This window comes from Lagopus leucura, unplaced genomic scaffold (assembly GCF_019238085.1).
Source record: "Lagopus leucura isolate 7727_CA_CO unplaced genomic scaffold, USGS_WTPT01 Super-Scaffold_73, whole genome shotgun sequence".
NCBI classification, from domain to species: Eukaryota; Metazoa; Chordata; class Aves; order Galliformes; family Phasianidae; genus Lagopus; species Lagopus leucura.
In genome coordinates this window covers 10213052-10223609 of record NW_024962252.1, presented here as the reverse complement: position 1 = coordinate 10223609, position 10558 = coordinate 10213052, and the positions used below count along the sequence as shown (strand labels likewise).

The 10558-nt window shown below is 37.8% G+C and overlaps 1 long non-coding RNA gene across 1 annotated transcript; it reads right to left on the bottom strand.

The window, feature by feature from the left end:
* Nucleotides 1–4361: 4361 nt before the first annotated feature.
* Nucleotides 4362–8748, bottom strand: LOC122193162. Its single transcript, XR_006182830.1, has 3 exons — nt 8707–8748; nt 5847–6067; nt 4362–5756 (listed from the first exon to the last, which is right to left on the bottom strand). It is a non-coding gene; the product is annotated as an uncharacterized LOC122193162 (long non-coding RNA).
* Between the last annotated feature and the right edge of the window lie 1810 nt (nt 8749–10558).

Sequence of the window (10558 nt, the reverse complement as noted above, 5' to 3'; positions counted from 1 at the left end):
TACAGTAGTCTTTCAAACCATTTTTGCTTTAGTAAAGCATTTATCTAGTACTTTGAATATCCATCAGACATTTCTCTCTGACTCTGGTTACACCAGAAACTTCAAAATCTCAGGGTCTTTTACATGACAGATCTATCAATCAATTAAAATGACTGAGGCTTGCCAGCTTGTATGCATACTACTTATATTAAGACCAAAGGACTAGCAAATAAAACAGTTAATTCAAAGTAAGAGTCTCTTATGACTATCACACATTATTTGCATCTATTGAATAGTGCATTAGAATGACTTGGTAAAAAGAATTTTCAATTGCAGAGAATTACTTTTTAATGTCATTGTTTACCACACTTCTTTTTCCAATGTGGCCCAAGCCAAGGCAGTTTATTTTGTCACTGGTGTTGCCAGAAGACACAGACGGCAAGTTAAATTTAATAAGCAATTTGCCTACTTTTGGGAAAGTAATGCGTTATCTCACTCTCACAAATGGATACCTATCACCAGCCTCTGTGCATAACCATTTTAATATGAGTGACATCCTAGCTGAAGAGCACTTCTTCTGTGTTGTCTTAGCAGATAATATATTCTTCAGAGTGACTCAGTTTTGTTCCATTCTAAATTCCTGTCATGGTTTTATGATTTTTGGTTATCAGTATTCCACATCATAACATCATGTAATGCACTGGGGGTTTGACTGTTGATGCTCAAGTTCCAGGTGCCTGTCTGGAGGAGAAGAACTACATTCCCCAGGGGGCTTTGGGGTCAGCGAGGAGATATAATGGCAAGGTCACCTGATGCTTTCTTCTCCGTCTGCTTTTCTTCATCAGCTCAACTGCACTGCACATCTCACCTCAGCATTGTGGTAAGGCCTATCCGCCTTTCAGTCACACTCTCGTTATATTTTGATTTATTAGCTTCAGTTCCATTATATCACGTTATCTTGCATTCTGATACCATGTTTAGTAAATTACTTTGTTTCACCTCAGATTGTTGCTGCTGTTTTCAATTATTTTGGGGTCCCCTGTTTCCCTTTTCCGGAGATGTGGATCCCTCTGCCCCACTAGTCACAGAACTGGGCCGAACCAGCCCGTAAACCATTGACAATTCCTTTCTAAAGGTTATATCCTCATAGCAAATGAAAGTAGTACAGGTAAGGAAGCATATGGCCTCGGTGCTGTTAGCCTGACTGACACTTAAGATTTGGTGATGGGGAGCCTGCTACGTGCTGTATAGAGCATGTTCGGTGCTATGTATAGCACTCTGTGCCCTCATAGAGTCCCTGTTAGCTATGGTCTCAGCTAGCACATGCAGTTGCTTTACAGCAATATTTTTTCCCTAAGAAAACTGTATAAAAGTGGCTGGTGTATACGTAGTTTTTACAGTCTCACTCAAAGTTTCTCTGTAGAGTTTTTCATCGATATTTTCTAGCATAAACAGTCATTCTTCAATGGAGAAAAAATGAGTAAGAGACAGATGCATTTCACCATTCACAAGCTGACTTATTTTTGTTATGTATGAATACTCAGATTTTGTAGTAATAATATAATACAGTAATATAAATTTTTTCTTTAATTCTTATTATTCATTTTATTCAAAATATGCCTCTGATCAGCATCATGTAAAATAACAGGGCAGGATGGAAAAAATATGAAAGGTGCCTTACAGCATAGTGCAGAAGCACCTTTCTACCTAATGAGATGGCCCTGTAACATTGCCAACCTGCAGTCACAGTGCTCAGTCAAAATCAACACTGTTGTACAGAGAGACAAACCTTGTTTAAATTCTACTTAAGGATTTAATAGCAGCACAGAATCATTTTAATTATGACATTAGAACAAACCTTGATGAAATAGGGCTCTGTGATTTCTAATAAAGTTTAATTTTTCTACTGGGGTTGATTAATAAATTAAAAATCACACTGCTGAACTCTGAGAACTGCCACATCACAACCAGCTGGATCACCTTCACCTGATCTCCCTGCAGTCCTACTCTCTTGTGTGGGTTCACCTGGAGAAGAAAAGACTCCAGGGAAACCTTATAGTAGCCTTTCAGTATCTAAAGGGGGCTACAATAAAGAAGGGGACAGAGTCTTTACCAAGGTCTGCTGTTATAGGAAAAGCAGAAATGGTTTAAAAATAAAAGATGAAAGATTTTGACTGGATATACTTCCAAAGTGCCTAAAGAAAGCAAGAGAGCAGCACCAGGCAGCACCAGGCACTACTGCAAAGACACACATGTTCTTGTGCAGATTTGAAAAACAAAGCTGACAAGCACAGTTGCCTAAATTGAGAGGGCTGGTGTTCACCCAGAGCTGCCACTAATTCAATGCAGATCGTCTGTGTAATATGAGTGCTTATTTTCAAAAGAAACAGGGTGGAAAAAGTGTGTGCAATCCTCAGGAGAGTCTGATTGCAAAAGGCATGGTTGGAGCTGATTAGCCTGTTTACCCTGCCAGTTTTCACACACAGACAGATAGGCAGTCTCATGCATTTCCCCAAGCAGATTCTGGAAAAAGCTGATGAAGAGAATGAAATCTTGCTTCGTTTCCATTTCTCACTCAGCCCATTGTTGTAAAGACAGACAGTGCTTCAGCAGGATATCTCATTAAAAGTGGGGAGAAAAAAAAACAACAACTAAGTTTTCATACAATCTATGTGGCATATCTGTAGCTCCTGAACTTACTCCCTCATTTTGCCTTCCAGGCCTGAGATTGTTTAGCAGTTGGTCATAGCACAAAACCTACTTCCTTTGTCTTCTACTTTTTGATGTTGTGCTACAATAGGATGCTGTTTGCTGTTTTGTCACCATTTTGTGTTACTTACAAGGTCTCTTCAATATTTGTTTACTTGTACTATATTTAAAGACAAGAATAGTAGTTTCCCTTTCTAAATTGTTCTCAGTGCTTCGATGTTCCTAAGTTACAACCTGTCTCATGTCCTAGCCAGTCTATGGTCTCTCTTCCAGCTTCATATTTTTACATACTTGTAACTTGTGCTGTCACTGTTCCTTAACTGAAATAAGTATTTTTTCCCCCTATTTTAAAATCACTATTTCTTTTCCTGTTAAAACATGAGTTTTTATTTGCTCAGCGAGCCTGTCATGTGGCCTCAGGTATCCAAAGATGATGCAGAAAAAAAAATGCCTTGGTTCTGGAGGTTCCATACTGTTTGAACTGATTTTCCTGAGGCTAACTCTGACAGTTTTAGGACTTCAATGTTTAGGATCCTTAGGATAGGTGAAAATTTATGTTCCTTGTCATTCTTTTTTAATTGCTAAATATTTGTAATAGAATTTCATGAGTGGGACATGTCTCACCAAATTTCATCTGTCTAAACTAGTTTAATAGATTTCTGCTCTAAATCAGAAAGAACAACAGAACAAAGAACAAAATAACACTGGTAGAGAAATTTATCAGCTACAAAACATTGTTAGCTCTGCATTTTTGCCAGTGATGAACAAGAGCCTGCATGCCACGTTTATAAAAGTCTTCATCAATGGAAGTGGCCCGCTATCACTGTTACCACTGTGAAGTACACCACCCACCTTTTCACTGTGCACACATCCACTATCTGGGCTCCATAAACATTCAGCAAGCATTGATGAATGTTAAGAGGTGCATTTTTTTCCCCACACAGAGAATTGAATGACACACCTTTGTTTCATATGTGCTCCCATGATAGATGTCATTTTGTCAGAGTGCCCCTTTGCTGCCATCTGTCACATGGCAACAAAACGTAATTTAATGTTGGTGGGAAGGTTCAACCTCTACTATCATGCCAACAATATCTGTCTCTGATGTCATGGGCCAACATAATAAAATAGGAGACATTACTTTCAGTGTAGTCCTCATTGATGAATTTGAAATGATAAGAGAGAGTATCATCAGAACATAGCAGCAAGTAATCAGGCCTGCTCACTAGGATACCCCAGCCATTTCCTTAGCCATTTCAAAAAAGCAAAAGAAAAGTCACATAATAGAGCAAGCCCGAAATAGATAGGCTGAAAGAACACCTGACCACACTGCCATACTAGACCATTCTGGCACATTAAAAAGCTTGATGAAAATATAAATATAGTTTACTTGCACTGGAAGACCCTTTTGTCCTATTTGCTTCAGATTTCATCTGATTTAAAAACTGAAAATTTAGAAAGATGTGTCTTTTTGAAGACAGATTTTATATGTCAGTTGCATGTTAAGCAAAGGAGTTAATATTTTTTTTTTTTCTTTTGTTTTTCTTTTCTCAAAAGCAAACTACTCCAAGGCAATTTCAGTGTGTACAATAGTTTAGGACAAAGTGGCAGCTACAAATTTCTTGTTGCCTGACACATAAGTATATTCTCAGAACAGTATTTAACTTGGCATGAAAAATATCCTTTTCAGAAATAGCACAAGTATGCAAAAAAAAAAAAAAAAAAAAAGTATAACTTCTCACTCTAGAGGAGTCATGCTAATAATATTTCTAAGTTATTCATCTCTGTGATAATATTTGGAGAATACCTAGTTTCTAACCAAGGCTGTTTAGGCCAAGCCTGTAGTATGCACGGCACAGAGCCATCCTGCATATACCCAAAATATTTAATTGGTAGGCTGCTGTTTGTACCAAAAAAACCTTTGTTTTAGATTTCTGGTCTCATAGATATTTCACTATGGGATAATTTGTGTCCCTCTGAAAGTGATGTAAAGGACTATTCCGTCCTATCTCTAAGGAGATGTCTGTATGTTTCTATAGTCAATACAAAGTCACTTTCACCATGAAGGCAATCAGGGACGCTCAGCTTGGTACAGTGTCTTGGGACCTGATACAGGGTTACTGGGAAAATCACTTTGCATTCTGGTTCCTTTTCCTGATCTCTGCAATTATGACAGGTGAAACCAGCACATGGTGTTCAGTCCTTCCAGAATGGTCTTTTGTCTTCTGCTGATGGAGCACCACTTCATCTGTTGCACCAGTTGACTGACAATATAACATCTGGAATGAAGTAAACTGTACAGCAGTAGTTTCACGAGGCAATTTTACAGGCCATTTGTTGGTAGTAGGGGTGAAGTGTGTCATTCCTAATGCTCAATTTGCAGTTATTAAAAGACAGAAGAGAAAAAAGAACAAACAAACAAATTTAATCCAGACAGGAATGCATGTTTCCATGCTGAGATGTTGTAAGCACAGTTACAATTTACTGAGCTCAGACAGACTTGAGAGATACATGTTTTCTGATTACTAATTCCAGAGTTATTTTGGGTTTTAATGTTAAACAACAGTGAGGAAAAAATATCTACTTCTTATATAAAAGAATATACATATGTAAAATTCATAAATATTAATATACTTTGAGGAGTAAGGACTGAATTTCATCACTATCATTCCATTTTAATATAAGTTCCCTCTTTAGCTGTTACATTTGACTCCTAGAAGTTGGTTGTCTTTTTTCTTTCCTTGTGCAGGCACCTCCGAAGAACTCAGGAGAACATGCAGTTTTCTGGTTCCTGGCTACCTAGCTTATGTATGTGCCAAACATGCTCAGATCAACAATTTTAGAACTAAACGTATTAAGAGCATCTGCTGATGCATACCTTGAGTTATGTATGGAAATTCAGAATAACAGAACAGCAGAATTTGTTTTGAAGTTCAGGCATCTCAGAGTTTATGTGGCTGTATCTCAGTTCAGGATTTCCATACATCTTCATTCTATTTTGGATATTGCAGTCTGCTGTGTCTTTGATACTTTGGTCCCCACTACACTTCAATATCTGTGCTGAAGTTCTGAGATAAGACAAATTATTTTAAATTACCTAACTGTATTGCACTGTGAACTGTACTAAGCAGTTTTGCTAAATATCATGCGCAACTCACTGTGAGTCAGATGCTCTCTCTTGGGAGGAATGTTTCCATGCTGAACACCTAATTAGAGATGCCCAGACTAGCAGTTTGTTCAGTATCCTTATTTTGAATAGCTACAGGAGGTGCTGACACATGATGTTCAAATACTTCTCCAAAGACAGAGGATGGCAGTCATCTCAGTCTCCCCAGCGTGACATGCATTTACAATTCCTTCGCATCAGTCCTCCTGAGGGCTGACAGATAACAAGGCACTTTGAATATGATCTGCTGCATTTCAGTATTATCACTGGCTTCTAATAACATTTGAATGTGGAATAACAGGTAGAAGAATTATTAACCACATTGCAAAACACTCAGAACAGTTTGGTTAGGAACAATGGCTGCCTTCAGCTTTCCTACTTACCTGGAGTTTCAGACATCAGTGCATCTGACAGTTTCTCAGATAGGACTAGAAATACCAAGCAGTCCTTTAATTTTATTTTTGTTGCTATGTTTCCATCATGTTTTTGTCAGTGCCCCTTTCTTTTCACTATGCTTTGGAAGCAGGCAAGAAGGAACCATAATTTGGATCTTTCAGAGGCCTGTAGCCTTAGGAAGGCACCCAGAGCAGACCCAGTAAATGAAAAAGAGGGGCAGGATTTCACTTTACCCTCATATGTAACACATTTGCATTTTGTGAATGTGAACCACCCACATTCCTTTGTTTCTGTGCACACTTCTGTTTGCCATTTCAGTATTTAACCTTCTGTTTCTGAAAGATTTGCTGGGACTAGATGATCATTAAGGTCCTTTTCAACCCAAGCAGTTCTGTGATTCTATGTAGTAGAATCTGTAGATTCTACTAGAAAGTCCTGTACACAACAGTCCAAGAGCTCACTGAACTCTACCGCTCATTAGATTGTATCTTTCAAGTTTTTGGAGAAGTTTGTGCTGTTCAACAAGATCAGTATTAGCAACACTAACACTAATATTCATATGGGAGCTCTGATCCCACCTTAAGCTCTGTGAATCCTGAAGACAATACTTAAAGCAATATAAGTATCATCTTCAATGCCATTACAATTAATATGAGTACATATCAATTTCAGTGTCCAGAGATCAACAATAATTCTAGCTGATGATCTCTCTGAAAGCTCATAAAGTCTGAGTACAACAACATCAGCAATACAGAAATCAGAACTGTCTGAAAAATAGTTGTGAATACAGAATTTTGCCTTTCACTATCACAGAGCAATGGCAAGCCAATCCAACTTTGAAATTCATTAAAGTGAAGTACATCTCAGCACTGTACACAAGTGAGGGTTTGACAAATCTTTAACACTGTTGTTATTCCTATGCATTTCAAACCTTCTTACCTCAGTTCTGTGAATACCTAAGTTCTCGGGCAAGGTATAGCTGAACCGAAATGTTAATAAGACAAAAGACTCACTGTCAGTTTCTGATTGGTCAGTGCCACTCCAATGATGCAAGAAAATAGTAAACCTCTGTGGTGCATTGTGCTGAGGTTATCAGTAACTGCTTTATGGCTTCAAAATAGTGCAAGAGAGCAAGGTAGATAAGTGTAGAGTATTGTTGAATATGACTCAGATTTTCACAACTGTTCTTCTTTGTCTTCATTCAGCTTTAAAGAAAATATATTAACTGTGTCCAGGCTATGATAAAATTACTAGAGTTATCCAGTGTTGAAAGAATAATTATTTTTAATAAGAGGTCTGGCAGTAGTTCTTAGCTAGAAGTGATATCCCAAAGCAAGTGTTTAGACTCATTAAGGGCCTAATACCCTGGGAGAATGAGCTACTGCACATCAGCTGATCAACTGCAACCACATCTGCATTCACATTTACTGTAAGCACTTCCATGAGGCTGAGCCTTAGTGTGCTTAATACATGCTACCATGCTTTGTGGTCATACACCTCCCAGCTCTAGCTACCAAAAGCCTTCTAATATGTTAGAGGACTCTGCTGAGCACCAGCCTACTCTTCTGCTTTCCTCTTGAAAGTGTCTGAGGATGGGACATGCAAACAGGGTTATCTGCGCCAACGTTTTCAACCTCATTTTCCTGGTTTTATGTTATTTTACATCCTAACTCTTCAAGTACCTGTCAATTCAGGGATATAAGACCAGTTCCTGAAAGGGTCATGTTTTTTAAAAAATCATTGGTTCTGCCAGGACTTTGTGTTTGAAGGTGGCATTCCTGATAAAGCAATATGCCATCTGAGTGAAGTGTGCTCAATCATCTTTTTCTTAAGAGTATCTAGTAATGAGTCTAATATATATATATAAATGGAGGAGGATTAATCTTACTGGCTAAGAAAGGGTCTGAGATATTTGTAGATCATAGTAATATAGAATCATAGAATCATTAAGGTAAAACCTCTAAGATCATCTAATTCAACAGCACATTTACCATCAATATCACTCACTAAACCATACATGTTTCCTGAGCACCTTTACTGGCAAGTATCTTGATGTGACTCAGGGATAACCTTACTTGGGCAGGAAAACAGAATATGAGAGATTTGAAGCAAGAGAGCAACACATTTGATAAAAGGCTTACACCTCTGTTGTAGTAGAAGTTGTCTTACAACAAAGAAATGCAGTGGAGCATGCAAGATTTAGCATGGGAAAATCATCTTTCTACATCTTTACTTTCAAACCCAGTAATTCTACTCAAAAATTAACAAATCAAATGATGCGGTTTTGAGACCAGTTGCAATGCAGCATTTCAATGAGAAAAGACTCCTAACATGTTCTAGGATAAATCTTGAATGGTAAATATATAATCAATGAATATTCAGATGTTATAACTAAGAAGTACACAAGAGAGTTTGGCTAAGCAGGTTATTACACCAAAAAAAAATAAAGGTCTTACCCATGCCCTGAGCTGATTAGAAAACTCCAAAGGAGGGATTGCCAGAAAGAGAACCTTCCCCAGTGGTAGTCAGCTCTTAAATAGGTGTAGGAGGGGTGGAGCCAAGCTTCCTGCAGCACAGGTGAATTGCCTTCAGCTGTGCTCCCAGGGCTGACTGACTCATTGCTCACCTCAGGTAAATAATCAGAGGTTCAGGTGGTGATTCAGCAGTTTCCATAATAGATTAGCCACTGATCAGTGAGTCTGAGGTAAATGCAATAGTATGGAAGAAGAGCTCTCTTCCATGCATATTTCTTTATACAAGTTGCACAAGATTGTTTTATCAGAATGATTGTTTCATTATGCATCTGTCATTTTCTAGGAAAAGGATTTCCTTCATATATCTTACCCATTTCTCTGAGCTGTAATAGCACTTCCTTGGCTTTTTAGCTGGCCAGCACTAACATGGTTTCTGGAGGTCTGACAGGAGGTTTCTGCAAAAAAACAGACCACCTCCACCACCATCCCAGTCTCCAAGGGAATTCCAGAGTACAGAATAAATTTACCTATCTTATGCTGCACACTGTGGGAACAAAAACTTTGCCTACAGGGAAGAATTTGATAAATCCCCTCTTAAAGAGAGCTCCTTCATTTCTCAAATTACCTGAGCGGATAGGTAGTATCATATGGGCAACTTTCTGTTATATCAGAGGCAGTAACTGGTGAATTAATCCTTTACACATGCAGAAATGAAAAATGTCTGCAAGGTCAGAATGTAAATAAACAATATTCATTTGTCTCTTCCATCATCTCATTCATTCACCCTTCTTATAGATTAATGAAGTATAAATAGATGTGTTGACAAAGAGGCAAACCAAATGAGATTTACTATAGCAGTGATATTCTTGCAGTATGGAATTCTGAACGTTTCAAGAACAGCCTTCAAACTACCTTCAAAAGCTACATCCTTCTGGAATTCCAGTGAATTAATGCTTATTCCTCCATTTCTAATGGTACACACAGCATAACTCTAGTTACTATAATGTCATATCATGGGAAAAGACAAAAGCTGTTTATAAAGATCTGGAAACAAATTTCCCTGTACATGTTTCACAGCACCTGTATAAATTATTTTTCGTATTGGTGCTAGGTAATGCAAAAAATACTTAGGGCTATTTCAGTGATCCCGTAGGTTTGCACACAGAGCATTGTAGAGGCAGGGATTTAACTTTTGTTGCAGAAGTTATCTTATTATTGGAAGTATATGTGTCACTGATGAGAAGTTTAACAAGGCTAGTAAATGAGAGGTGCAAGTTGTATTCTGTACTGAGTTTTGCTCAGCAGAGAGATTTGACATTTATGCTGATGTCAGCTGCCATGCTATACCCTTGTCATTTTTACAGAAAAACAACACCTCATTACAAAGGGTACAATTTTTTCCATTCTCTCTTAATCTCACCAATTATGTTCCACATTTACAGTCTAACTGAATGACACTTTTTTCAAAACATGCCAAATTGGGCTGGTTTGGGATTATATGTCAATGCGACTGGATATAGTTTGAAACTAACAAGTAAAATATAATATGTAAGGAATCATGAAATCTGTGAGAGGACCTTTTTAACAGTATTGTAATGGATTCTCACACAGTGAATGAAAAAACAATAATATAATATCACATATTGGTAAAATATATACATTTTTTGATCCTGGTAGTGTACATCTTGGCAAAACAGTGGCTTTTATTCATATTACTTGGTATGAACAGCATTTGATTGTATCAAAATGTTGTACACCGAGAATATTTCTTCTGGACCTGGTCAGGGAGGACCAGCAGCAAAGGATAAAAGTTTTGAGAGGCACAGGAAAAAAA